Source organism: Gracilinanus agilis, chromosome 5 (genome assembly GCF_016433145.1).
Source record: "Gracilinanus agilis isolate LMUSP501 chromosome 5, AgileGrace, whole genome shotgun sequence".
Lineage (NCBI taxonomy): Eukaryota > Metazoa > Chordata > Mammalia > Didelphimorphia > Didelphidae > Gracilinanus > Gracilinanus agilis.
The window spans coordinates 215428868-215455323 of record NC_058134.1 but is presented as its reverse complement, the minus strand read 5'-3'; positions in this window follow the sequence as shown (position 1 = coordinate 215455323).

The following is a 26456-nucleotide window of genomic DNA, read 5'->3' as shown; positions in this document are numbered from 1 at the left end:
GCTTGGAGAGTCTTTGGAGAAAGTGTAGGCATTCTGTAAATAGTTCTAAGAATGAATATAGTAATTAGGACCAAGCCTCTTGATTGGTTGCAGCTGTGGAATAGAACCTGGGGGAGACAATTCAAAGGCATTAGTCAGCTTCATCCTCTTCTCTTAGCTTACTTAGTGCTCTATGTGCCATCTCCCTGGATGATGGTGTCCATCACGTGAGAGATGGATGCACTAAGGGGAAGAGGCTAGGGAACTACTTCCTCCTTGGTTGACAAGTTGCTCCATGAATATGGTCTTGGTTCTTTTATTTTAGAGGATAAAAATGAGAGGCCCCCACCTTGTGAGCTTCAAAAGGTAAAGAGAAGGTGGTTGAACCAAAGTCTAGGATGGAAGTATGGCATCCATCCACAGAAATGCCCCAGAAACCAGGACTGGCCTCCCATAGCCCAATTCTAGACCAGAACTCACCCGGAAGTGATGCTTTTGATGTTAAGTATGAACACACTTTCCCCAAAGACTCAAGAAGGATAAGGGAATGTGTGCCTCCAAGGTGTTGGGGGAAAACATCCATACTTTAGTTAGTGCCATTACCTTCAAAAGCTAACTAATGTTAAATAAATGGAACTTATGTGCTAGTCATCAGTGGCTAACAGTAAAGGGAGGAGAGACGGGAACATACCCCAAATGGAGACTTGACCCAATGGTATTAAAGAAAGACACCTCAAACCTTCAAGAATATCCTATCCACCTGAGGAAAACCAAGCAGAGAAAATGAAGTTGGAGATATTCCCTATACTTGGCTATATGCTTTTTGCTACAAAGGCGGTTTTTTCTTTTTTTTTTTTTTTTTTTTTCCCAGTGGAAGAGAAGGGGCTGGGAAAGCAAGAGAACAAGAAAAGGAAGGCAGAAAGGAAGAAAGAAAAAGAGGGAGAGAGGGAAGGAGGAATGGAGGAAGAAGGGAGGAAAGAAGGAAAAAGACAGGGAGGGAAGGAAAGAGGGTGGTTAAACCATCTTTTTAAAATGCCTAGAAGGAATCTCTCTGACAAGTAGGGCAGTTTTGAAAGCTACATGACTTGCCCAGGGTCACACAACTAGAAAGTGTCCAAGACCAGATTTAAACCCAGGACCTTCCATCTCAGGGTCTGGCTCTCAATCCACTGAGCTACTTAGCTGCCCCCTAAAAAACTTTTAACATTAATTGGTTTATCATGTCTGATGTTAGTCACCCTGTTTCCCCCATCTCAACCCAGTCCTCTCTTCTTTAGGCCGAGCATCTCTAATTCCTTTGATCTATCTTCAAATGCCATGGCCTCAAGGCCCTTCAAAATCACCACTGCCAACTGTCTTTGGATGCTCTCTAGCTTATCAACGTCCCTCTCCACATACAGTGCGCAGAACTGAACACTACACTTCATGAGCCGTCAGAGCAGGTCTTATTTTGTTACAGATCTTTTTTCTTCTCTACTCACCTGTAAAATAAAGATAATACTCCCCATGGTACCTACCTCACAGGGTTATTGTGAGGATCAGTGGGATAATGGATCTAGGGCTTCCCCAGGTATGCCCCAGGAGAAAGTCGATAAGCTCCTACTTCCTTTTCTGTCTCCTAGACCAGGTGTGAATTTCCCTAGAGAATTTTCCTTGTCTGAGCTCTCTCTTGATTGCCCAACAAATGAAGTAGTTTTCCCTATTTTTTCTTTCTTACTACAACCTTAACAGTCATGAATAAATACAAACATTTCGATTTATCCAAAGAACATAAAGTGGATTATATATAAAACCATGAACTTGTTACATGGACTACATTAAAAGTTCATATTGAATTTAAAAGAAGTAGCAACAAAAATGCCCTGCTTTTGCTTTTCTTTGGCTCCATAGCACTTAGCACAGTGCTTAGCATATAGTATGAGTTTTTTTAAAAACTGGTTGCTGTGATGGGCTAATATGGAAATGTTTTATATGGAAAAATGTTTACATGTATAATAATATATTACATGTTGTTATATTATATATTACATTAATATACTAGTGTTATGGGCATTATTTTATATTTATATATTATATGTATTTATATTTGTTATATTTATTATATTTATATTTATTAAATATATATAATATTACATATATTTCATCTCACTGGATGTAGGAGGAAGATAATTTAAAACTCAAATATTTTCAAGTGTATGTTAAGAAAAATTTACATGTAATTATTAAAATTATGCTAGTTGTGGAAGACAGATTCAAGATGGAGGAAAGTCAACATTTTTGCTTAGCTCTCCCAACATAGTCCTCCACAATAAACTAGGAAATATTCCGTTTTTGAATTTGGGTTGGGAAATCCAAGAAAAATCATAATAAGTCATTTTTTCAGTCCAGGATAGCTTAGGAAGACAGACCACAGTTTGTGGACACTGGAAATTGGGCTGGTCAAGAGCACAGAATGGTGTTTGCATGGATAGTGGTAGGAATATTGCAGTGCCCAGAATAAACCCCAAGGAAGGAAACCCTAGGACAGAATGAGATCTCAAGGAACTCCTTAACTAGTGCTGAGGGCAGGCATTGGTACCATCTGGTAGCTGTCACCCAGTTCCAGGTCATAGATCCTGGTCCAACAAGAATGGCCATGACCCAATATGGGACTGTAGCTGTTTACTAAGCACAAAATAAATTCCAGGAACTTAACTGTATGGTTCTGAGCACAGAAGCAAAACAGTGATTCAGTTCCATCCTCTTAACTCATAAGCATACAGTGTGATAACCAGGGCAGGAGCCCCAGACCAAAAGGAAGGCAGCAGTTCTGTTGTTTTGACCCAGCAGAATTTCTCAGTGGACTAACAGTGCTGAATCCAACAGTACTCTACAGAGACTCAACCACACACAAGGTGACAGACCCAAACCTGGGCCAGGACCAGAGCTCAGACCAGGAGAACAGAGAATGGGCCTCTCCCAGGATCATACTACTTTGGAAGCACTAAAAATATATAGGCCTCAGACTGAGCTGTAAAAACAGCAGAAGAACATAAAAAGACAGAAGCACAAGCCAGACATTCTCCCCCAGAGGTAAACAGAATCCAACACTGGCCTAGTCAAGCTGGAGAAACAAGCAATCAAAAAACCAAATTGGAATGTAAAGAGCTACTACAGGGAAGCTCAATGCACAAACACAGAAGGAAAGGACTTGAAAACATAAACATCTATAGGAGCAGCTAGGTGGCACAGTGGATGGAATGCCAAGTCTAGACCCATGAGGACCTCATTCAAATCCGGCCTCAGACACTTCCCAGCTGTGTGACCCTGGGCAAGTCATTTATCCCTTGCCTAGCTCTTGCCACTCTTCTACTGAGCTCTTGTCCTTATGTTGTTATAAATAAAAATCAATCTGGAGGGGCAGCTGGGTAGCTCAGTGGATTGAGAGCCAGGCCTAGAGACGGGAGGTCCTAGGTTCAAATCCGGCCTCAGACACTTCCCAGCTGTGTGACCCTGGGCAAGTCACTTGACCCCCATTGCCTACCCTTACCACTCTTCCACCTATAAGTTAATACACAGAAGTTAAGGGTTTAAAATTAAAAAAAAAATCAATCTGGAGCCATGTTACTAGATTTATAAGCATTTATTAGTAAATAGAGAATAAAAAGATTTCAGCTTTTCTAATTTAAGGTAAAAATCCAGTCCTCAATTTCAACCGGTACTCTGAGCCACCATGGCTTGCCAGAGATGTCCAGAGAAGATAAGGTGGACAGGATGTTAGATGGTCTGCTCAGCCAAAGAGACCCACTCACTTTCCAAGCTGGCTTTTCAAACCTAAGTTCCTTCCTCTCAATGCCGGATCTTTCTTCAGCCAATGGCTTTCAAATCTCATGCTGTCTACCTCCATGAGACTCAGTATCAGACCATCCATTCCATGACTCTGATTCCTACATTGAGTCCCTGGGGTGTGTAGATCAAAGCTGGAATGGAAATCCCCTAAATATTTATCTGAGAGCTGTTATTAAGATAGAAAGTAAGGGTTTTAAAAAGAAAAGATTTACAGACAAAGCCTCAAAGAAAAAAGATTACACATTGGATACAAGCCTAATAAGAAATCCTAGATGAGTTAAAGCAAGACTTAAAGAGGTTTTTTTAGAGCAAAAAAAACAAAAAAAAACAAAACCTGTAAAATAAATAAATAAAAAAGTAGGGAAAAATGGCAAAATAAGCTATGCAGGAAAGTTAGGAAAAAAGAATGAATACATTGGTAAAAGAGGTACAAAATCTCATTGAAGAAAATAACTATTTAAAGTCATAATTTGGGGGCAACTGGGTGGCTCAGTGGATTGAGAGCCCGACCTAGAGACTGGAGGTCCTAGGTTCAAATCAGGCCCCAGACACTTCTCAGCTGTGTGACCCTGGGCAAGTCACTTAACCCCCATTGCCTAGCCCTTACCACTTTTCTGCCTTGGAGCCAATACAAAGTATTGAGTCCAAGACAGAAGGTAAGGGTTTTAAAAAAATAAAATAAAATCATAATTTACCAAATGGAAGCTAACGACATAATCATCAAGAAATAATAAGTCAGTAGAGAGCCAGGCCTAGAAACAGGAGGTCTTGGGTTCAAGTCTAGCCTCAAATACTTCCTAGTTTGTGATCCTGGGCAAGTCACTTAATCTCCATTGTCTAGCCTTTATCATTCTTCTGCCTTTGATTCTAAAACAAAAGGTAAAGTTTAAAAAAATTTTATTAAAAAAATAATAAAACAGTAAATAAAATGAAAAAGTCAAAGATGAAATATCCATTATGAAAAACATCTGAACTAGAAATAAACATATATTAAAGAGAGATAATTTAAGAATTATAGGACTAGAGGCAGAAAGGTAACACAGTGGATACAATTCCAGGTGTACACTTGGGATGAACTGGCTTCAAATCTGGCTTCAGATACTTCCTAGCTATGTGAACCTAGGCAAGTCGTTTAACCCTTGCTTAGCCCTTGCCACTCTTCTACTTAGAATTGATACTAAGACAGAAAGTAAGAGTTTAAAAATAAGAATTCTTGAACTTAAAAAAAAATTATTGGACTACCTGGAAGTCATGAGCAACAATAACAAAAAGAGACTAGACATCATATTTCTAGAAATTATCAAGGAAAACTGCCCAGATGTCTTATTATAGAGGGTAAGGTAGACATCAAAAAAATCCACCAGCTATTTCCTAAAAGAAAGCCCCAAATGAAAACTCCCAGGAATATGATAGATAAAATCCAGAATTCTTGATTGAGAGCCAGGCCTAGAGACGGGAGGTCCTAGGTTCAAATCTGGCCTCAGACACTTCCCAGCTGTGTGACCCTGGGCAAGTCACTTGACCCCCATTGCCTACCCTTACCAATCTTCCACCTATAAGTCAATACACAGAAGTTAAGGGTTTAAAATTAAAAAAAAAAATCCAGTATTCTTAGGTCAAAGAGGAAATACTGCAAATAGCCAGAAAGTAAGAAATCAAATACCTTGGAATCACAGGATCACACCAGAGTTAGCAGCTACCACTACAAAGGAATGGGGAGTTTGGAATATGATATTCCATAAGGCAAAGGAACTAAGATTACAACCAAAACAATCTCCCCCAGAAAAACTGAGTATAATCCTTCAGGGAGGGAAATTAATATTTAATGAAATATAGAACTTTCAAATGTTCCTGAAGAAAACACCAAAGCTGCACAGAAAAGGTTACATTCAAATATAGAATTCAAGGGAAGCATAAAAAGATAAATATGAGTGAGCAAACAAGATTAAATGGTTTACATTATTATATGAGGAGAGGATACCAGTAATCCCTCAGAACTTTATCACCAAAGGTCTTAGAAAGAGTCTAATTTCTTAGTGGCTATCAGCAATACAATGATCCAAGATAATTCTGAGGGACTTATGACAAAGAATACTATCCACTTCCAAAGAAAGAACTGTTGGAGTAGGAATGCAGATGAAAACATATGATTTTTCACTTGTTTATTTGGGTTTATGTTTTGAGGTTTCCGTTTTTTAAGATTACTTCTTTTTTTTTTTTAAACCCTTACCTTCCTTCTTGGAGTCAATACTGTGTATTGGCTCCAAGGCTGAAGAGTGGTAAGGGCTAGGCAATGGGGGTTAAGTAACTTGTCCAGGGTCACATAGCTAGGAAGTATCTGAGGACAGATTTGAACCTAGCACCTCTTATCTCTAGGCCTGGCTCTCAATCCACTGGGCTATGCAGCTGCCCCCTAAGATTACTTTCTTACGAAAATGAATAACATGGAAATATGTTTTTCAGGATAATGCATGTACAATTTAGATTGAACATCCTGCCAGCACAGGGAGGTGAAAGGGAAAGAAGGGAAGGAGATAAGTTTCATCATATAACTTGGGAAAACTTATGTGAAAATTTGTTATTATATGTAACTGGTTAAAAAAAAAAAGGAAGAAAAAAGAATCTAATTAGACACAGAGCCTAGTTGTGATTCTGTTGTGTTGAGATGATCTCAAAACAAGGATGAAATATGTGGGAAGAAGAAGATCCTGGGAGAAGAAAACAAAGAGGGAGGAAGAATACATTTTACATAAATGGAGCACACAAAGATTTTATATAATGGCAGTAGGCAGGGTGGGGAGGGCAGAGTAGACAACATTTTAAACTCATCTGAACTGGTACAAGGAGGAAGAATACACATATTTACATACTTGAGTACATAAATTCATATTTCTGAACAGAGAAGAGGGAAAAATGTTATGAGAAAGGTGGAGAGGCAGTAAGAGACAGTTAATTAAGGAAGGCAATAGTTAGAAACAAAACAGACTCTTGAGGAAGGGACAGCATTAAAAAGAGGATAAATATAAGAGAATAGGATAGAGAAAAATACATAATTATCATAACTGTTAATGGAATAAACTCACCCATAAAATGGATGAATAGACAAAAATGAATTAAAAACTAGAATCCAATAATACATAGTTTACAAGAAACACACTTGAAAGAAAAGAAAGGATAGACATAGCATTAAAATAAAAAAACAGAGCAAAATCTATTCTACTTTATCTGAAGTGATAAGGGCACATGGGGTAACAATCATGATTAAAATCATATCAGTAATGATAGACAAAACAAAAGCAAAAATATATTTAATTAAGATAAAAAGGGGAAAACTACATTTTATTAAAGGGAATCATAGACAATGAATTAACATCTTTACTGAACATTTGCACACCAAATGGAATAGCATCTAAATTCTTAAAGGAAAAGTTAAAGGAGTTACAGTAGGAAATAGTAAAACTATACTAGTGGAGGATCTTAATTAACTTTTCTCTAACCTTGATAAATCTAAACATAAAATAAATTGAACTGATATTTGTGTCTGATTATAGAAGAAGGGATTACTAAGGAGCCACTGCACAGTGCAAAGAAACAAAAGGTCAAGGAGACCAACAATCCCTGTGGGATTGATGAAGATCTATTCCAAGATAGAGGGTCTGTTTGGGGTTCAAAGAAGTGGCTGTTTGGCAAATTCAGATGTTGGACTTCAGATATTGGTTTCTATGTGTACCTTTGTTTGGCTTTCATTTTGGCTTCCCTCTCCTTGAAATTGAAGGAAAAATCAGACCAGGAAATCATACTTCCCTTTTACCTCAGACTTTTCTCCTTTTCTCTTTTATAGTATGGCAATTTTCTGTAGTTCTGACTGCAAATGAGTAAGTTATTACTGCAATTGTCCTGCATGCTTTTAGGATATAAGCTACCTCAATTGGGTCTTGTTGGTGATTCAAGGACCTGTTATGACTTTATTTTTACTCATAATTATATACACATGGGATTTTGATATGGATTCTTATCTAGATATTTTTTTACTCTTCTATTTGGTTTTGGAGATTTTGTTTGTTTGTTTTGAGAATTGATTCATATACCTCATAGCTTAACCATGTATCCCAGGGTGATTATGGTTTTGTTCAACACCCTTCTAAGGGGGGATTGTGTAATTATCCTGTGTTAAAAAGGAATGAAACATGAAGATATTTCTTTATATATCTCCCTATAAACCTTCCTCTCTAGAACGGGAGGATGGATGGTATGTAGATCTTAGAGATAGTATGACTGGAGGAGGGATCAGGTGCCCAAGGCTTAAGCCAGCTATTGTTGGTGAGGGAGGAACACCCACTCCTCTCTCAATAGCTATGGCTGTTATTTATCCCTCTTCTCCTGACAGGATTAGTTGGTTAAGCCTGCCAGTTGCTTCCTTCTAACAGTTGCCCAAGTTGGTACCCTTGAGAAGTTAGGTAGATGGTTAACCTCACTAGGCGCAACCTGAGGTTGGATTGATTGTTAATGGGCTATTGATTGGCTATTGGAAACATTGGTATCTGACTGCGTATTGATTCTCCCCTTACCAAGGGCTGTGGTAGAATAACTACTCAGGAAAGGTACTTGTTGATAAACCACTGTATTAACTCTTCATGGGGAAAAGAAAACAAGGAAATAGGTTTGAAGATTGTGGGAACCCTATTGCTATTGTTTGGCTACTAAGCTAATCGTTGATCAGGGCTGGAGATTGCTAGGCTGGTAGAGGCTGGAAGTCTTCACCCTCTCATTAACTCTGACCTGACTTGGCCACAGCCAAGCCAGAGATTAGGCAAGGCTATTGATATTGATTTTGATTGATCTATATATTCTCTCAGCTCTACTACCAATAGTGCTAATGGATCACTAGTTCTCTCTCAGTCAGGTACAGGTTACAGGCCTACCCTCCCTTTCCACCCTTCACCTCCCTCTGTCCCAGTTCTTGCTCCAAGAGAAGTTTGGTCAAGTTTCAACTCTGAGTTCTGAGACCCCCAACTATTGTTCCTAGGTGGTATTTATAGGGTGGAGCCAATCTACTTTTGGGAACATGCACCTGGGAACATTCCAAATTCTCAACTGCCATCCCTGTCGATCAAGGTGGCATCCATCTTATCCCAGATAATGATTTTAACACCTAAAATCCATGGTTTAAGATCTTCTAAAGTGATTTTTAGGAAAAGAAAATCACCAACATCCCAAATCAAGAAAGTAGATCTTCTGGAGAAGATGCAATAAGGATGCTGACAGAAATCACACACTGCATCAAGAGATCCAAAGTGAACTTTGGGATATAATTAATTGAGGTGAAACGGGTTGAACCTATCATTTGTTATGAATATAAACTCTTATGCCAAAGGGGAGTGCCCCCTAACTGTTTTTTTGTCAATGCATCTATCAATCATTTTTTCTTTTCTTTTCTTTCTTCTTTCTTTCCCTCTTATTCCTCCAAATTGTTGTGATTCCCTTTATGCTAGGTGCAATATGTTAAGAGAATCTTTAAATGTATAGGCTACATATGTGGAATGATTAATTGGGGAGAATTGACATGTTAATCTCCTAGAAAACCCAAGTTAGGAGATTTAACATGTTGGTCTCCCAAAGAATCAAAGGGGAAATTTTGCAAAAGGAAATTTTCCCTTCTCCCTTTCCATTAGGTGTACCTGGCATGTTGAAACTCAGCAAGGACTGTGTAAGGGAAATCATTGGGTAAATTGAGTCAAGGGGATAGAACAGCAGCCAGAAAAATGGAGCAATGGAGTCAAGAATATCCTAAGCCAGGGGGCAGGGCAATCTTCCCTGCAATACCCCCTGGACTGCCTCCAAGGGCAGCATAGGCAAAATAGAAAGCCATAGTTTGTTGGTAGGTTTGTTACGAATATCTCTTTTTTTTTTTTTGGAGACATTTAAGGGGTTCTGGGAAGATGGCGGCTTGGAGCAAATCTTAAAACTTCTACACCCTTACATACTGAGATAGAAAACAATGTGCTTCAAGAAGAAAGAGGAACAAATCTAAAAACAGAACAGAGCAGGGGGAACCCTACTGCAGGATAGCTAAAGAAGTATACCAATAAAAAGGCTTGAATTCTTGAACTGTTAGGTCTGAGGGTATAGAAGGGGAATCCCAAGATGCCTCCCCCATGTGCTGTACAGAGTCTCCAGCGACCCCAGAAATCTCAGGGCTGGTGAGTGGGAGCACCAGCCCAGAGAGAGGGCCTTGCTGATGCTGGACTCAGGGAGTTGAATACAAGCACTGGAGAGGTGACTGGAGGAAAATACCAGAGAAACACAACAAAAACATGCGGAAGATTGTGGCTTAGAGAGAGCCAAACCTCAGACCTCAAGACAACTTGGCTTCCTCCTACCAAGATAGAGAACAAAGGGCTTCAAGAAGAAAGAAAACCATATAAAACACAAGGACAGTGTAGGAGGACCCTACTGCTGGACAGCTCAGCTCAACAAAAAGCTCCTTTTTGTGCCTCCACAGTATTTTTCCCGTTTTTTCCCCCTTCTTTCGAGGTTTTAGCCTTAGGGAAGATTAAGCAGTACAGATTAATTCAATCAATACAAGCTTAATAACATCAATTAGACAGACTAGAAGTCTTCAGAGGGCAGAGAAAGTAACTACAAACCTCCATTGCTAGCTGGGGGAAGAGCTTTCATTAAAGATCATTAAATACATCTGCTCAAACTAGCAGAACAAAAAGGAAAAAAATATGAGTAAGCAACAGAAAAAGAGAAAAGAAATGACAATTGATAGCTTCTTTCAAGGAAGTGAAAAGAGAGCAAATTAAATAGAAATAGAAGAAGAGGAAGAAGTTCCAGTGAATTGGACACAGGCTTTGGAAGATCTCAAAATTCAACTTCAGGAATTCAAAAAACAATCAAGAGAGGCTTAAGAAAATTTGAAAAAGGAAATACATGAACTGAAACAAGAAAATAAAGTCTTAAAAGCCAGAATTGACCAGCTTGAAAATGAAGCAAAGAAGGCAAAAGATGATCTACAAAGAAAATCAGACCAGAAGGAGAAGGATGACCAAAAAGCCAGGGATCAAATTGAGTCTTTAAAAAACAGACCTCAACAACTAGAAGCAAATGACTTCACAAGGCATCAAGAATATATTGAACAAAATAAATGAAAAATTGAGGAGAATATGAAACACATCATTGATTCAAGGAAAGATCTGGAGAACAGAGCTAGAAAAGACAATTTAAGAATTATTGGTTTACCAGAACATCATGATAAAAGAAAAACTTTAGACAACATCCTATAAGAAATTATAAGAGACAATTGCCCTGAAATTCTCAAATACGAGGGAAAAGTGGAAATTGAAAGAATCCACAGATCACCTCCTACATTTAATCCACAACTGACAACTTCCAGGAATATTATAGCCAAATTCAAAAACTACCAGTCCAATGAAAAAATATTACAAGCTGCTAAAAAGAAGTCATTCAGATATCAGGGAACCACAGTTAGGATAACACAGGATCTGGCTGCATCTACATTGAAGGACCGGAAGGCATGGAACATAATATTCCGGAAAGCAAAAGAACTGGGTCTACAGCCAAGAATCAACTATCCAGCAAAACTGACTATATTATTGCAGGGGAAAGTATGCTCATTTAATAAAATTGATGACTTCCAAGCATTCATAAAGAAAAAACTGGACTTAAATGGAGAGTTTGCTGCCCAAACAGAACTCAAAAGAATCACCATAAGGTAATTAAGAGAATGGGGGGAGGGGAAAATTCTTTTCTTTAAAGGACCCAATAAGTCCAATCAATTTGTAACCTAAGAAGAAAAGAAGATATTGGCAAATATTAAAAATTGTTATTACCAACAGGGTAATACTATGTAAACTAGAAGAAGTTTACATAGAGAACAGTGACAAACTGTATAGGATGAAATGTCAAGCAATATAAATATATGTATGTATGTATGTATTTATAAATATATACAAAATGGGGGGGGGGGGGAAGAAGGTAATATTAAGAAAAATAGGAAAACAAACAAAAAGGAGTAAATTTATATTCCATAAAGAATGGAGAAAAATAGGGACAAAAAGGAATACAACTTTTTTTCAGCAGCACATGGAATATTCACAAAGATAGACCATTTAAGAGGGCATATGATACAAACATGGTACTGATCCCAAACCCAGGTAGATGAAAAACAGAGAAAGAAAACTATAGACCAATCTCCTTAATGAACATAGATACAAAAATTTTAAACAGAATACTAGCAAAAAGACTCCAGCAAAGGAATTCCATGTGAACTGGAAAGACTTCCAGGAAATGATGCAAAGCGAAAGAAGCAGAGCCAGAAGAACATTGTACACAGAGACCAATACACTGTGGTAAAATAGAATATAATGGACTTCTGTACTAGCAGCAATGCAATGATCCAGGACAATTCTGAGGGATTTAAGGAAAAGAACGCTACCCACATTTAGAGGAAGAACTACAGGAGAGGAAAAACAGAAGAAAAGCAGCGGCTTGAACACATGGGTTGAGGCGGACATGATTGGGGATTTTGATTTGAAACTACCACACCAATGCAACGATCAACAATTTGGAAATAGGTCTTGATCAATGACACATGTTAAAACCAGTGGAAATGCACATTGGCCATGGGTTGGGGGAGGGCGAGGGGTGAAGGGGAAAGTAGGAGCATGAATCATGTAACCATGTTAACATTTCTAAAAAATGAATATTAATAAATGTTAAAAAATAAAAATAAAAATAAAAAATAGGGAAAAAAGAAAGAAATGAACTTGAACTTTGCCTACTTCCCAATTTTTCCAGGGCAGAAGAGGCTAAATCTAATGCTGCAGAGTGAGAATATGCTGTCCAACTGTGAACTCTAAATGAAGTTGTGTGAGAAATTCTAACCAAAGGGTATTGAGAGAGGTAAAAAAGTAGGATCTCAGCTTTCTTTTCTTCTTCTTCTTCTTCTTTTTTTTTTTTTAATAAAAAAGGTTCTTAAAAAAAAAAGACTCCAGCAAGTGATCATGAGGGTTATTCATTATGTTCAGGTGGGATTTATACCAGGAATGCAAGGATGGTTCGAAATAAGGAAAACCATTCACATAATTGAGCATATCAACAAGCAAACCAAAAAAAAAACCACGATTATCTCAACAGATGCTGAAAAAGCCTTTGACAAAATACAACACCCATTCCTATTAAAACACTATCAAGTATAGAAATAGAAGGACCTTTCTAAAAATAATAAATAGTATATATCTAAAACCATCAAAAAGCATCATATGCAATGGGGATAAATTAGAAGCCTTCCCAATGAGACCAGGCATGAAACAAGGATGCCCATTATCACCTCTATTATTTAACATTATACTAGAAACACTAGCAATAGCAATTAGAGAAGGAAAAAGAAATTGAAGGTATTAAAATACGCAACTAGGAGATTAAGGTATCACTCTTTGCAGATGATATGATGGTCTACTTAAAAAATCCTAGAGAATCAACTAAAAAGCTAGTAGAAATAATCAACAACTTTAGCAAAGTTATAGGATACAAAATAAATGCATATAAATCATTAGCATTTCTATATATTTCCAACACATCACAGCAGCAAGAGTTAGAAAGAGAAACATCATTTAAAATCATCCTAGACAATATAAATACTTAGGAATCTATCTAACAAAACAAACACAGGAATTATATGAACACAGCTACAAAACACTTTCCAAACAATTAAAACTAGATCTAAACAATTGGAAAAACATTGATTTCTCATGGGTAGGATGAGCTAACATAATAAAAATGACCATTATACCCAAATTAATTTACTTATTTAGTGCCATGCCTATCAAACTAACAAAAAACTTCTTTGCTGAATTAGAAAAAACTATAACAAAGTTCATTTGGAAGAACAAAAGATCAAGAATATCAAGGGAAATAATGAAAAAAAATATGAAGGAAGGTGGCCTAGCAGTACCAGATATTAAGCTATACTATAAAGCAGTGGTCATCAAAACAATATGGTACTGGCTAAGAGACAGAAAGGAGGTTGGAGTATTAAATGGTCTAAGACGATAAAGGGGTAGGTGGGAAAGAGGGAGGTGAATAGTAGAGGACCCCAAGAGAAACTTGAATGAATAAGAAAAATAGGATATTCTATTACACACAAAGAGGGCATGGGAAGGGAAGGGGATGAATACTATTATAAGAAGGAGAGGAAGAGAGCATTAAGAGGTAATATTTAAACCTTACTCTCAGTGGAATTTACTCTGAGAGGGAAGAGTTGCTATATCCATTGAGATATAGAACTCTATCTAACCCTACTGAGAAAGTCAGAAGGGATAAACCAAGGGGAGCAGAGGAGTGGGGAGGTCAAAAAAGGGAGGGGAGGAGAAGGGGGAGGGAATTCATTAGGTCTTAAAAATAAAAAGAGGGGAATAACAAGGGAGGGGGTAGAAAGGGTAGTAAATCAAAGGAGGGGACAAGGGTTACTGGTTTAAAACAAATCACTGGTTTAAAAGGAAATAGCCTAAGAAGAAGGGGTAGAACTAAGAGAGGATCAATGTTGGGGAATACACAACTGATAATTATAACTCTGAATGTGAATGGGATGATTGATTATACTAAATTAAAAAGCTTTTGTACAAACAAAAACAATGCAACCAAAATCAGAAGGGAAACAACAAATTGGGAAAAAATCTTTATAACAAAAAACTCTGACGGGGGTCTAATTACTCAAATCTACAAGGAGTTAAATCAATTGTATAAAAAATCAAGCCATTCCCCAATTGATAAATGGGCAAGGGACATGAATAGGCAATTTTCAGATAAAGAAATCAAAACTATCAATAAGCACATGAGAAAGTGCTCTAAAACTCTAATAATTAGAGGGATGCAAATCAAAACAACTCTGAGGTATCACCTCAAATCTAGCAGATTGGCTAAAGTGAGTGTAGGGGAGAGTAATGAATGTTGGAGGGGATGTGGCCAAATTGGGACATTGATGCTTTGCTGGTAGAGTTGTGAACTGATCCAATCATTCTGAATGGCAATTTGGGACTATTCTCAAAGGGCTATAAAAGAATGCCTGCCCTTTGATCCAGCCATACCATTGCTGGGTTTGTACCCCAAAAAGATCATAGCTAAAAAGACTTGTACAAAAATATTTATAGCTGCAATTTTTGTGGTGGCAAAAAACTGGAAAACGAGGGTATGCCCTTCTATTGGGAAATGGCTGAACAAACTGTGGTATATGCTGGTGATGGAATATTATTGCACTAAAAGGAATAATAAACTGGAGGAATTCCATGTGAACTGGAAAGACCTCCAGGAATTGATGCAGAGTGAAAGGAGCAGAGCCAAAAGAACATTGTACACAGAGACCAATACACTATGGTAAAATCAAATGTAATGGACTTCTGTACTAGCAGCAATGCAATGATCCATAACAATTCTGAGGGACTTATGGAAAAGAACCCTACCCACAATCAGAGGAAGAACTACAGAAGTGGAAACACAGAAGAAAAGCAATTGCTTGAACTCATGGGTTGAGGCAGATATGATTGGGGATGTAGACTCAAAACTACCACACCAATGCAACTAACAACAATTTGGAAATAAGTCTTGATCCACAACACATGTCAAAACCAGTGGAAATGCTCATCGGTTATGGGGGGGGAGGGGAAAAGGTTGGGGGGGTGAAGGGGAAAGTGAGAACATGAATCATGTAACCATGATAACTTTTCTAAAAAATAAAAATTATTAATTAAAAAAATAAGTGGTATCTATCTAAAACCATCAGCAAGTATTATCTGCAGTGGTGTGAACCAACAATGCCCATTAACATCACTATTTTTTAATATTGTGCTAGAAATTCTAGCTTTAGCAATAAGAGAAGAAAAAGAAATTGAAGGAGTTAAAGTAGGCAATGAGGAAACTAAACTACCACTCTTTCAGATGATATGACAGTATACTTAGAGAATTCAAGAGAATCAATGAAAAACTAGTTGAAATAATAACTATAGCTAAGTTGCAGGATACAAAATAAATCCACATAAATCATCAGCATTCTCACATATTACCAAAAAGTCCAGCAGCAAGAGATAGAAAGAGAAATTCCATTTAAATAATTCTAGAGAATATAAAATATTTGGGAATCTACTTGCCAACACAAACACAGAAATTATATGAACACTATTATGTCAGGTGATGATGACAAATTATTTGTGGGTCATTGAAACATAAGCCAACCAAATATTGACTTCTCCTTTACTTATAAGCAAAATGTGTTTATTTTCTAAATGACTATGCTATTATGCTGCTTAGGGTTATGTTCTGTTATAGGGGTAATACACTAGGGTTTGGTATGTATCTTTTCTTTCTAATCAAATCTGCAATAAATGTTTGGAGTAAGATGTTTGTGCTAAGTCTTGCTAAATGTGGATCTATTATGCTGTACTATCTTTTGGTGGAATAAGTGTGAGGTTAGATTGAGCTAATAGAAGGGTAAATATACTTTGAAAACTTACATTTAATACAGAAATAATTATGGCTAATCTCAGAATACAAGGCTGTATATCATTATAAGTTACATTTTTCAAGGTAGCTGAACCACAACAATGTAATTGGTAAAATAAAATCTTTTTTAAAAAAGGTTTTTAGAAAAGTTAGATATAATGGACCTCTGGAAAATATCAAATGGTAATAGAATGGAATATACATATTTCTGAGTTGTTTGTGGCACCTTTACAAAAATTAACATGTATTAAGTCATAAAATCTCTCAGACAAGAGGAGAAAAGCAGAAATCTTAATTGTATCCTTTTATGACCATAATGCAATAAAAATGACACATGAAGCATAGTTTGAAAATTAATTAAAAACTGAATAACTTAATTCCAAAGAATGGGTAGGTCAATGAATAAATCATAGAAACAATTTCATTAAAGACAATCCAAAAATGATACAATATATCAAAATTTATCAGATAGAACCAAAGAATTAGGGGCAAATTTATATTTATAAAAGAAAGAACAGAAAACTAACAAATTAACATGCTCCCAATAAAACACCCCAATAGAAATTCTAAAAAGTCAAAGGAAAGATTAACAAAATTGAAAGTAAAAATTAAAAGTGAACTAATAAAACTTTGAACCAGTTTGGGCATGGAGTGGGGGAGAGAATACCCAATAAAATAAACGATTAACTATTTTGATTTTTTAAAAAGAAAACCAAATTATCTGTGTTGACGTGGAATCTAGAGACCCCAAACTTGTAGCCTAGTGAGATCTGATGAACCCCAAATTTTAGGAATAGCTTGTAGGTTGGAGACCCCCAAAGCTTGTGCTTGTTCCCTGTTCCCTGTTCCCTATTCCCTGCTCCTGTGGGAATCCACCCTGAAAGGAATCTTAGGCTAGCAGTTGCAGACTGAATAATGGACTCTAAAGTAAAAGCTAAGTGACTCTTTAGCACAGTAGGCAGTATGTCAGTCTTGTAAGCTAAAGGTCCTGAGTTCAATCCCGAAAGGGGGATGTGGTACAATGGGAGAAGCTTCTAAGGCAAAAGAATCACTTAGCTTAGGTTGGAGACCCCCAAAGCTTGTGCTTATTCCCAGTTCCTTGTTCCAGTGAGAATCCACCCTGAAAGGAATCCCAGACTAGCAGTTGCCAACTGAATAACAGACCCTAGGGTAAATGCTAAATACTCTCTTGTCTTAGGTAGACTTTCCCATTGTATCAGAGACCCTTTCCAGGAAGACACACCTGGGCAGGGACCATCCTTTAGTATTCACTGTAAGTAGCCCTTTTCCCTTACACCCCAGCCTCTGGCTAGGATTCCTTTCCCAAGCTTGATTGTATCCTGTCAGTATGATAATGTCAACCATCTTTCCCAGCCTCTGGATCTTCCCAAATGGTATATAAGTTTCCCAATTTCTTTTGTTCCCTGGAATCTTCATCTAGGGAGGTGGCACTCCCAGGGGGTCAGGGGCTAGAGCAAGCAGAGTTCAATCCTCGACTCTGCATAAGGCATGTGGCGCACTGCTCTGAGTGGAGGCCTAATCAGCCCTGTTCCCCCTTTCCTTTAATTAAAGAGTGGCTTTTCTGTCTACTTAATGCAAAGGCAATGAAGAAACATAATTATCATTCTTTGCAGATGATATGATGGTTTACTAAGAGAACCCTAGAGTTCACTAAAAAACTAACTGAAATAATTAGCTTCAACAGTGATGCAGAATAAAAAATAACCCCTCCCAAATCATCAGCATTTCTACATATTATCAACAAAATCCAGCAGGAAGAGATAGAAAGAGAAATTCCTTTTAAAGTAATTAAGACAGTATAAAATATATATAAGGAAGAAATTTAAGCAGCTCCTCATTTGTATCAGTTTAAGATTTCCTTTAGTTTGATAGTGATGGTCTTGTTTTATAGAACCACCAAATTTACCTTTGTCCCTTGGGAATTGGCCTTCAGGGAACTCCCAGACAGACCTTTGTTTAATTTAGGCTGAACATGGATCATCAAGCATCTATTAAGCACCTTGAATTGAAGTGATAGATCTACTCAAACCTCAGGTACCCCATTTTTATCTTCTTTGCCTCTCAGGCCATTCCCTTGTACCCCAGCCTCAGGCTACAAGCCTCTTTCCCAAGTCTCCTTGTATCCAGTCAGTGTATTTCCCTTCATTCATTCCCCAGAGTGTCTATCGGACCCCAAGTTCTTCAGCTAATGGGAAAATCCCCTTTTGAGGAGCATTTTCCTGGAGACCTTGTTCCCAGAGTCCCAGAGCTTGTCTCTGTGTGGTATTTTGTGCATGACTGTATAGTGGTCCATAGAGTATTGTCTCCTTTGCTCTGATTAAAGACTTGTTATTTCTATTTTGGTGGTTCTGTGGTTTTCAAGGTTGATAATACCTTGCAATTGTATGACCAGGCAAGAGCCTAGGTATATAACCAGACTAAGAATGTAGTCCCAGGATAGTACCTGAGTTATGTAATGTAAGGGGTAAAAGGGGGTTTTGGTTGGGTAAATATTAAAAGGTTGGTCACCAGAGGATTGAACAATTATCATTCCCCAATTAAGAATAATCTCAAGTTAAAATGACTTTTATGGACATTTATTTATAAATGAGAAGAGGCTTTCTAACTATGTGACCCTGGGCAAGTCACTTGACCCCCATTGCCCACCCTTACCATTCTTCCACCTAGGAGCCAATACACAGAAATTAAGGGTTTAAAAAAAATGAGAAGAGGAAGTAGAAATAAGGAAATAAGAGAGAGGATAAGATAGGATAAGTAATATAATGCAGTAGGCAATTTGCTCTGATCCTCTAGTTCAATCCAGGTAGATCTCATTAACCCTCAGCTGAGGGAAATCCAGCCTTGGCCAGAGGCCCAAAGGGCCTCAAAGGTGAATGAAGCAAAAGCTTCAGCCACAAAGTCTCCATTAAAAGGAAGTTCGTGGGGCAGCTGGGTAGCTCAGTGGAGTGAGAGTCAGGCCTAGAGACAGGAGGTCCTAGGTTCAAACCCGGCCTCAGCCACTTCCCAGCTGTGTGACCCTGGGCAAGTCACTTGACCCCCATTGCCCACCCTTACCAATCTTCCACCTATGAGACAATACACCGAAGTACAAGGGTAAAAAAAAAAAAAAAAAAAAAAAAAAAGGAAGTTCGTTAGGAGAAGTTCAGGAAGATTCGGTCTTAACACTCACCACGTGGAACAGTCTCACAAGCTCTAGACCTCCTCCCAGTCTGTTCACGAACCAGAAGAGCTCCTTCAGGTCCCATTCACAAACCAGAAGAAAGGGCCCAGCTCACTGAGGTCTCTTTTTAAAGGGGCTTCTTTTGCATCACTCCTCTTAGTTTATGTGTCCAATCACAACAGATGCTTTTCTTGGGACTGTCCAGGAGATAATCATTAAATTCTGATTTGTTACTCTAGCACATGTGGGTTACAGATCACCCATCTTGTGAGTTAAATGGAGATGTTTTTACCTTTGGTGATTAAATCTAAAGGTGGGCAGGGTAGATTTAATCTCTATCACAATAACAATTAAAATTTAAATTTTTTGACCCAATATGAGAGTTATAAAAGTAGTATTGTGGTTGCCCATTATAAAACATTAGCCCTTAAGTCAAAATTACTGTGAACAGTTTTTATTTACAAGGTAGAAAAAGTGAGGGTGGGAAATGAAGGGAAGAGACAGAGCCTTAACAAGCCTACCAACCCTAATGCTTCTCCAGCAAAGTGAAGTCCATTTCAGAACCCTGGCAAGGGCTTCCTCAAGTCCCAAAAGTCCCATAGTCTTCAGCAAACCAACAAAGAATCCAAGGAAAAAGTCTCTGGAGTATCTAAGGAAAGAGTCTCTCCAAAGCCGAGGCAGGAATCTCCAGAACCAGTTTCTCCATGAGCTAAGGAAGGGAATGGTGTCCCAGACCATGTTGATCTCTTTTTATACCCACTTTACACATTATTTCCTGTCTCTACCCCTCTTCACCGAAACCAATTGCAGTCTTTCAATTTTCTTAGCACTGTCCAAGGTGGGGCAGTGCTTGTGGCCTTTGTGGTTGTAAACTAGTGAGTGACTTGTGAGCTCTCTTACCTAATGGCTAAGTGGGGTACTAAGTAGAGGTACTTTAAGTTCTTGATTTAATTAGCAAAAAATAGACAAGGGGAGAGTTAATTCTAGTTTCACAATCCCCCCTGTGATTCTATTGGGAGAAAAGCATGATGAAATCTCCCATATTTATATGCCAAGTCTCCCCAATGAATAATTTCACATAACTAGCTTATACCCCTAAAGATTTTCTAGCTAAAGATGCATGCAATATTGTACTTTCTAATAGAAAATTACATAGTTGGAGATAAGAGGAAAATAGAAGAGAAAGAGCAAAACCAATGATTGGTACATGCATTGACAAAAAGCCAATTGGGGGCAATCCCCTTTGGTGTAAGGGTTTACATTCAAAATAAATGTGTTCAACCCCCTTCAGTTCAATTCACTATATCCCAAAGTTCTTTCTGGATCTTCTGATGTAGCGTACAGTTTCTGCAGGCTTCTTTAGGGCACCTTATCCAAACAGTTCATTTTCTTGATTTGGGGAGCTAGCAATCTTCTTTTCCTGAAATTTCTCTCAAAAAAATTTTTTTAATCTTGGATTTTACTAAAATGATACAAAAAATACTGCTATAAATATCTTGGAGTATATTGTTAACTTGGAAAAAACACAGAACTACTAAAGTAGTCAGAAAAACCAAGTCTTTAATCAGGAGAGGGATAGGTCTAATAATCAGCTGCTATCACAGAGCCCAGTGCAAAAAACTTCACAGGGTCTACATCCTGGGGACTCTGGAAAAGTATCCCTGGGATAATGCATGGAAGTAGATGATTTCTCCAACAAGCCATAGAACTTGGGGAACTTATATACCTCATGAGGACAGGGAAGTATGATTGATTGACATTACCATGGTTACAAGGAAATGAGAAGTTGAAGACAGATAATCAGGGAGAGGCTGATGCAAAGGATACAAAAAGGAAGTGTCCAGCCAAGGGCTGGGCTTCCTGGGAGAGGACTTTGATATGATGAGAGAAACTACTAAGACAAAAGGCATTTAACATTTGATTTAAGTCTACCTAAAAGTCTATTATTCTGTCTGAAATTGGTGAGTCTGAGACCTCCCTCAAGGGGAACTCTCATGGGACAGGGGAAAATTTGGGGTTATCAGATTTCAAGTTGACAGTTATAATTTCAATCTCTTGGAGGGCAAGTTGTCTCAGAGGTCAGGAAGGACCTAAAGTGAGTTGGGGATTTTTCAGAAATAGGAGTTGGGATATATTATGTCAAGAATGAGACCTAAAAGAAGCCCTGGTCAAGATGCCCTGACCTGTCCATGACTTATAAGTTCCTGTTACATCTTGCCTGGACACATTCAATGTATTTTTGTCTTGAATGTGACAATAAACTCCTTTTAATTTTCCCTGCCTGAGTTTTCTCCATTACTGAGGGCAAAGGCCTGAACAAAAATTTTCTTTCAACAAAGACAAGCTAAGATTAGTTTGTTATATCTCCAAAAAAATTTACATGTAATAAAATAAAGACACATTAAAACACAATTCCAGGATACAACCAGAAAGAGAATTATCTGTGGCTCTTAAAAAAACACACACTACTTCCTATGAAGAAAAAAAGAAAAGAAAAAAACAAAAATGTTTTCCAGAATAGGAAACAAAAGTCAGCTTCTGAGATAGAAACTAACCTCAGGGAGGAAAATTTGCCAGAAAATTTCTTTATAAATTAAAAAAAAAAATTTTCCCAGGCCCCAGAGTGCTAGCCTCAGGCAATACAAAGAGATTTTAAAAGATAATTCAAAGGAGATTCTTCAGGATTCACAATTCACCATATCTGGAGAAAAATTCTTCTTTCTCACAAAATTGTTAGCTTTCAAATGTAAGACAGTTTGTTGGTGAAAAAAAAAATAATCATTCTGGGCAAGCTAAAGTATAAATAAACCTAAAACAATGAGCCTTGTAGAATGATAGGTGGAGCTTTGGGTAAAAGTAGACCCATTTAGAACACAAGGCTGCTCCCAGAAAATAAAATCCTAAAGAAGCCAAGCATAGAAAGAAAATTGCCCAAGCTTTTAGGAAAGGGTTGGGGGGTAACCTAGCCAAAACCCCTCAACAATATTTTGTGAAAATAAGTGACCAGAAATTATATTCCTATGGACCAAGTTTTCACAGGTGGTATGGGCTAGTCCCCCACATGTAGAATGGGGATGTTATTGTGTGGCTCAAAGGAAGGCAGAAGAGACAGCTCTAGCATATTCTTCCCTACCCTTTTCCAAGGGAGATTTTAATTCCTGCCAGGAGGAGATGCAGTACCTGGGGTCAAAGGTTGCCACTGTCAACATGGAATCTAGAAATCCCCAAACTGTAGCCTAGTAATGGCATGGGCATTGTGCAGGGATGGCATGGGCACTGTACCTCTTAACTCAGGTAAACTGTAAACAGGGAAATTTCCTTGCTCCTTTCTGTCTCTGTCAATTTTTTTTAATCATAACAGTTTGGCAACCAAGAAGGGATCAGCATCAAGCAGCAGGGCAGGAAGCAGCTCCAGAAGCAGCGGGTGGGGTTCGGGATCAGTAGCAGAAAACAGCAGCAGCAGCAGCAACAGCAGTAGCAGCAGCAGCAGCAAGGTAGGAAACTGGCATTTGGGCGGAGCATCAGGCATTCAGCTTAGCAGGACTAGAGATAAGCACTGGGTGGCAGGAAAAGGCTCAGGAACCCAGGGAGGGTCTGGAGGTAGAGGCTCTAACTGGCTGAAGCAGCTTCCAAGGTAATTGGCCGGCAAAAACAAACTGCCGCAAAAACACGGCATTTAAAACCACTTTCCTCTTTCCCTGAAAGGCAGCCACGGAGCTGGGGAGAACAGGGAGAAGAGAAAGAGCGAAACCCAAAACTACAAAGAGTTGCGATGCATGGTAGGTTATCAGAAAAATTGAGAATTATGTTTCCAACTGTTATGATTAAAATGGATATAGATAGATATTAAAAGAACTATTAATATTTTAACTAAGGCCATTTGGTAAAATAAAGATGACCACGCGCCTGCTAAGATCTAATTCAAATCCCCCGCCATACCTTCTACCCACCTGGCTCCCTTGTACCAAAGAGAGCACCTCCAATGACCTCAGGAGTCTTATACTGTTCTTTTACGTAATCACTCTTCCTGTCTACCTGCATTACAAGAGGAATCATGGGAAATGCAGTTTCCAAGTCCCCTAAACATCCACAGAAAGTTTGTCATATATCTAAATATTTAAAACTCAAATGAACCCCAAAGAACCCTCAAAAGAACCCCCCAAATTCCAAATAACACAACTCTAAGCCAAGAACATCTGATAGCGTCTATAAGACCCTGAGATTATTATCATCCTTGGATCTTCCTTTAGGTTGAGATGGACAAAGAGATACACCTCCAGGCTACACCTTGATACCACCGGCTGTATCTCAGGCATCCATCTGTTCCCTAAACCAAGAGGGTCTTTAAGCAGACCCCACACCCCACTGAATACCTAAGTGCTTACCTCTCTAGGGTCACATCCACACCATGACATAACCTCACACACTATTATAAAGGGTATAAAAACCCCCGAACTGAGGCATTTGGGGAGCAACTCCCAAGGTTGTTCCACTCATGCTGTCTTGATAGCCATTAATCCTATCTTACTAATAAATCTTTCTTTTTACTTTTAAACTAAGTTTCAGAGTCTTGCATTCTTACAAAGGTATCCTTCCGGAACCCAGGGATTCACCATTGTACCCCACAACACCCTGTTGTAACCCCATAACATTAAGATCTGATGAACCCCAAGTTTTAGAATTAGTTTGTAAACTGGAGACCCAAGTTCCTCCCTCTTCCCCTGAATCCACCCTGAAGGGAGTCTCAGACTAGCAGTTTCAGACTGAAAAATAGACCTTAAAATATTAAAGGAACGTAGCTAGGTAGAGTTAACAGATTTTAATCAAATATCAAAATATCCTTTTATCCCAGTAACTTCTCCCATTATATCAGAGATCCTTTCCCAAGAAGACCCATACCTGGGCAGGGACCATCCTTTTAGTATCCCTAGTAAGTAGCCCCTTCCCTTACACCCTAGCTTCTAGCTATGGTTCCTTTCCCAAGCCTGATTGTATCCTATCAGTATATTTTGGACACTCCCGTTTCCTTATAGTCATGGTAATGTCAATCAATCATCTTTTCCTGTCCTTGGATTCTCCAAATAGTATATAGGTCCCCCGAATTCTTTTGTTCCTTGGAGCAGTCACCTAGCATGGTGGCCCTCCCAGGAGTTCAGTGACCAGAGCTGCCAGAGTCTGGGACTCTGCATGGATTTGTAGAGCACAGTTCTTTGAGGAGGCCTAATTTAGCATTGAACTCCTATCCATAATTAAGGAGTAGTTTTTCTGACTTTTAAATAGTTCTGTGTTTTTTCCAGTTTAACACCACTCTTCTCTCCTCAGAGAGAAGGGTTACCATGCAATCAGTATCTGCTCCCAGAAATTTCATTAGTCAAGGCAATATGGATTTCAGGTCTAAGCTAAATTCTGGTGACTGTTTCATTAATGGGGGGAAAGGAGGTTCCCAAGCTTTATATCCAAAGCTTGATTCTCTTCCTAACAGATGCTAGTTCCACAATTAAAGAACACATAGCAATTAGCCAAAAAATCCTTCTATCCAAATCAGTATGTAAACTGAGGCAGACCAGAATTTAGAAATAAATCAGGTGTCTTTATTAGCTATTTACACATATGGGAACAGCCAAATACCAAAACATTAGAACTGCCTAATACCTCTTACAGCCTTTTATAGCAGAAAAACACAAAGGGAAAGAGACAGGAAAGTAATACAAAGTGATTGGCTGGAAATTAGGTAATGGGGGCTAGAAGCAATTTCACAATCCACTGTCTTTCTTATCTCCTAAGAATCCAGGTGCAAGACAAGGCCCAGACTTTGTGGCAGGAAACTGGACAGAGTAGGTTTGAGAGGCCCAATAGGTTGGAGCTAATGTAGGAGAGTTCCAAGGCTGCAACTATAAGAGCTCAAGTTCAGGTCAAAAGGCAAAAGCATCTGGGAATAAGCAAGACTTTTAGCTTACTTCAGGTTCCTGATTGGCTCTTTTCTAAAGACAGGCCTAAAACTGACAATTTTTTTTGACAATATTTTCAGAAATATTTCCACAATCCCCCCACTTGGTCAAAGTGACACTCAGATTTGACCAATATCAAAGACGAATCATTTATCTATAACCTTTATCAACAGTATACACTAGTGAAAGAAAAGGTCAAAGTAATAATGATAGTGATCAACAACAATAACTAACATCAATGTTCTAGTATCCCAGCAAACTATTACCAATCTCCATTTTATGAGAACATTTCATCTTGGTTTGCAGATACCGCATATAGTTATCTGGAAACATCTTTTCCTGGACATTCTGGAAATACCCAAGGTAGCTCTTTATACCCAGACCATCCTCCAAAGTGTTTTTCTTCTGATCTTTGCCTTCCCTAATTTACCCACCTGTCCATCAACCCACCATCTCTTATCCTCTTCCCCTCCTACTTTCTTGTAGGGTAAAAAATATTTCTATACCCAACTGAATGTGTGTGTTCTTCGCTCTTTGAGCCAATTTTGATGAGACTGAAGTTCAAGCATTCCCCATCTCTAATTTGCTCATCTCCTCCTCCACTGTAAAAGCTTTTTTATATTTCTTTTTTATGAGATAATGTATCTAATTCTACCTCTCTCTTAACCCTTCTCCCAATTCATTTCTCTTTCTCACCCCTTAGTTTTGTTTTTTTAGCAATCTTCCCGTCATATTCAACTTACACCCTTGTCCTCTCTCTATGCATGTGCCTTCTAATTACTCTAATAATGATGACGTTCTTAGGAGTTACAAGTGTCATCAGTATTGTAAGCTTCAAAATTAATATCCCAAATACTCCAAGTATTATATTTAATAAGATTTATTAAATTTAACTTGAAAAAAAAGAGAAACTAAAAGGCTAGAGTCAAGAAGGAGCTCGCCCAAGCCACACACTTGGAAGAGAGAGTGAGGAAGGAGTTTTCAGAACTATATAAACAATA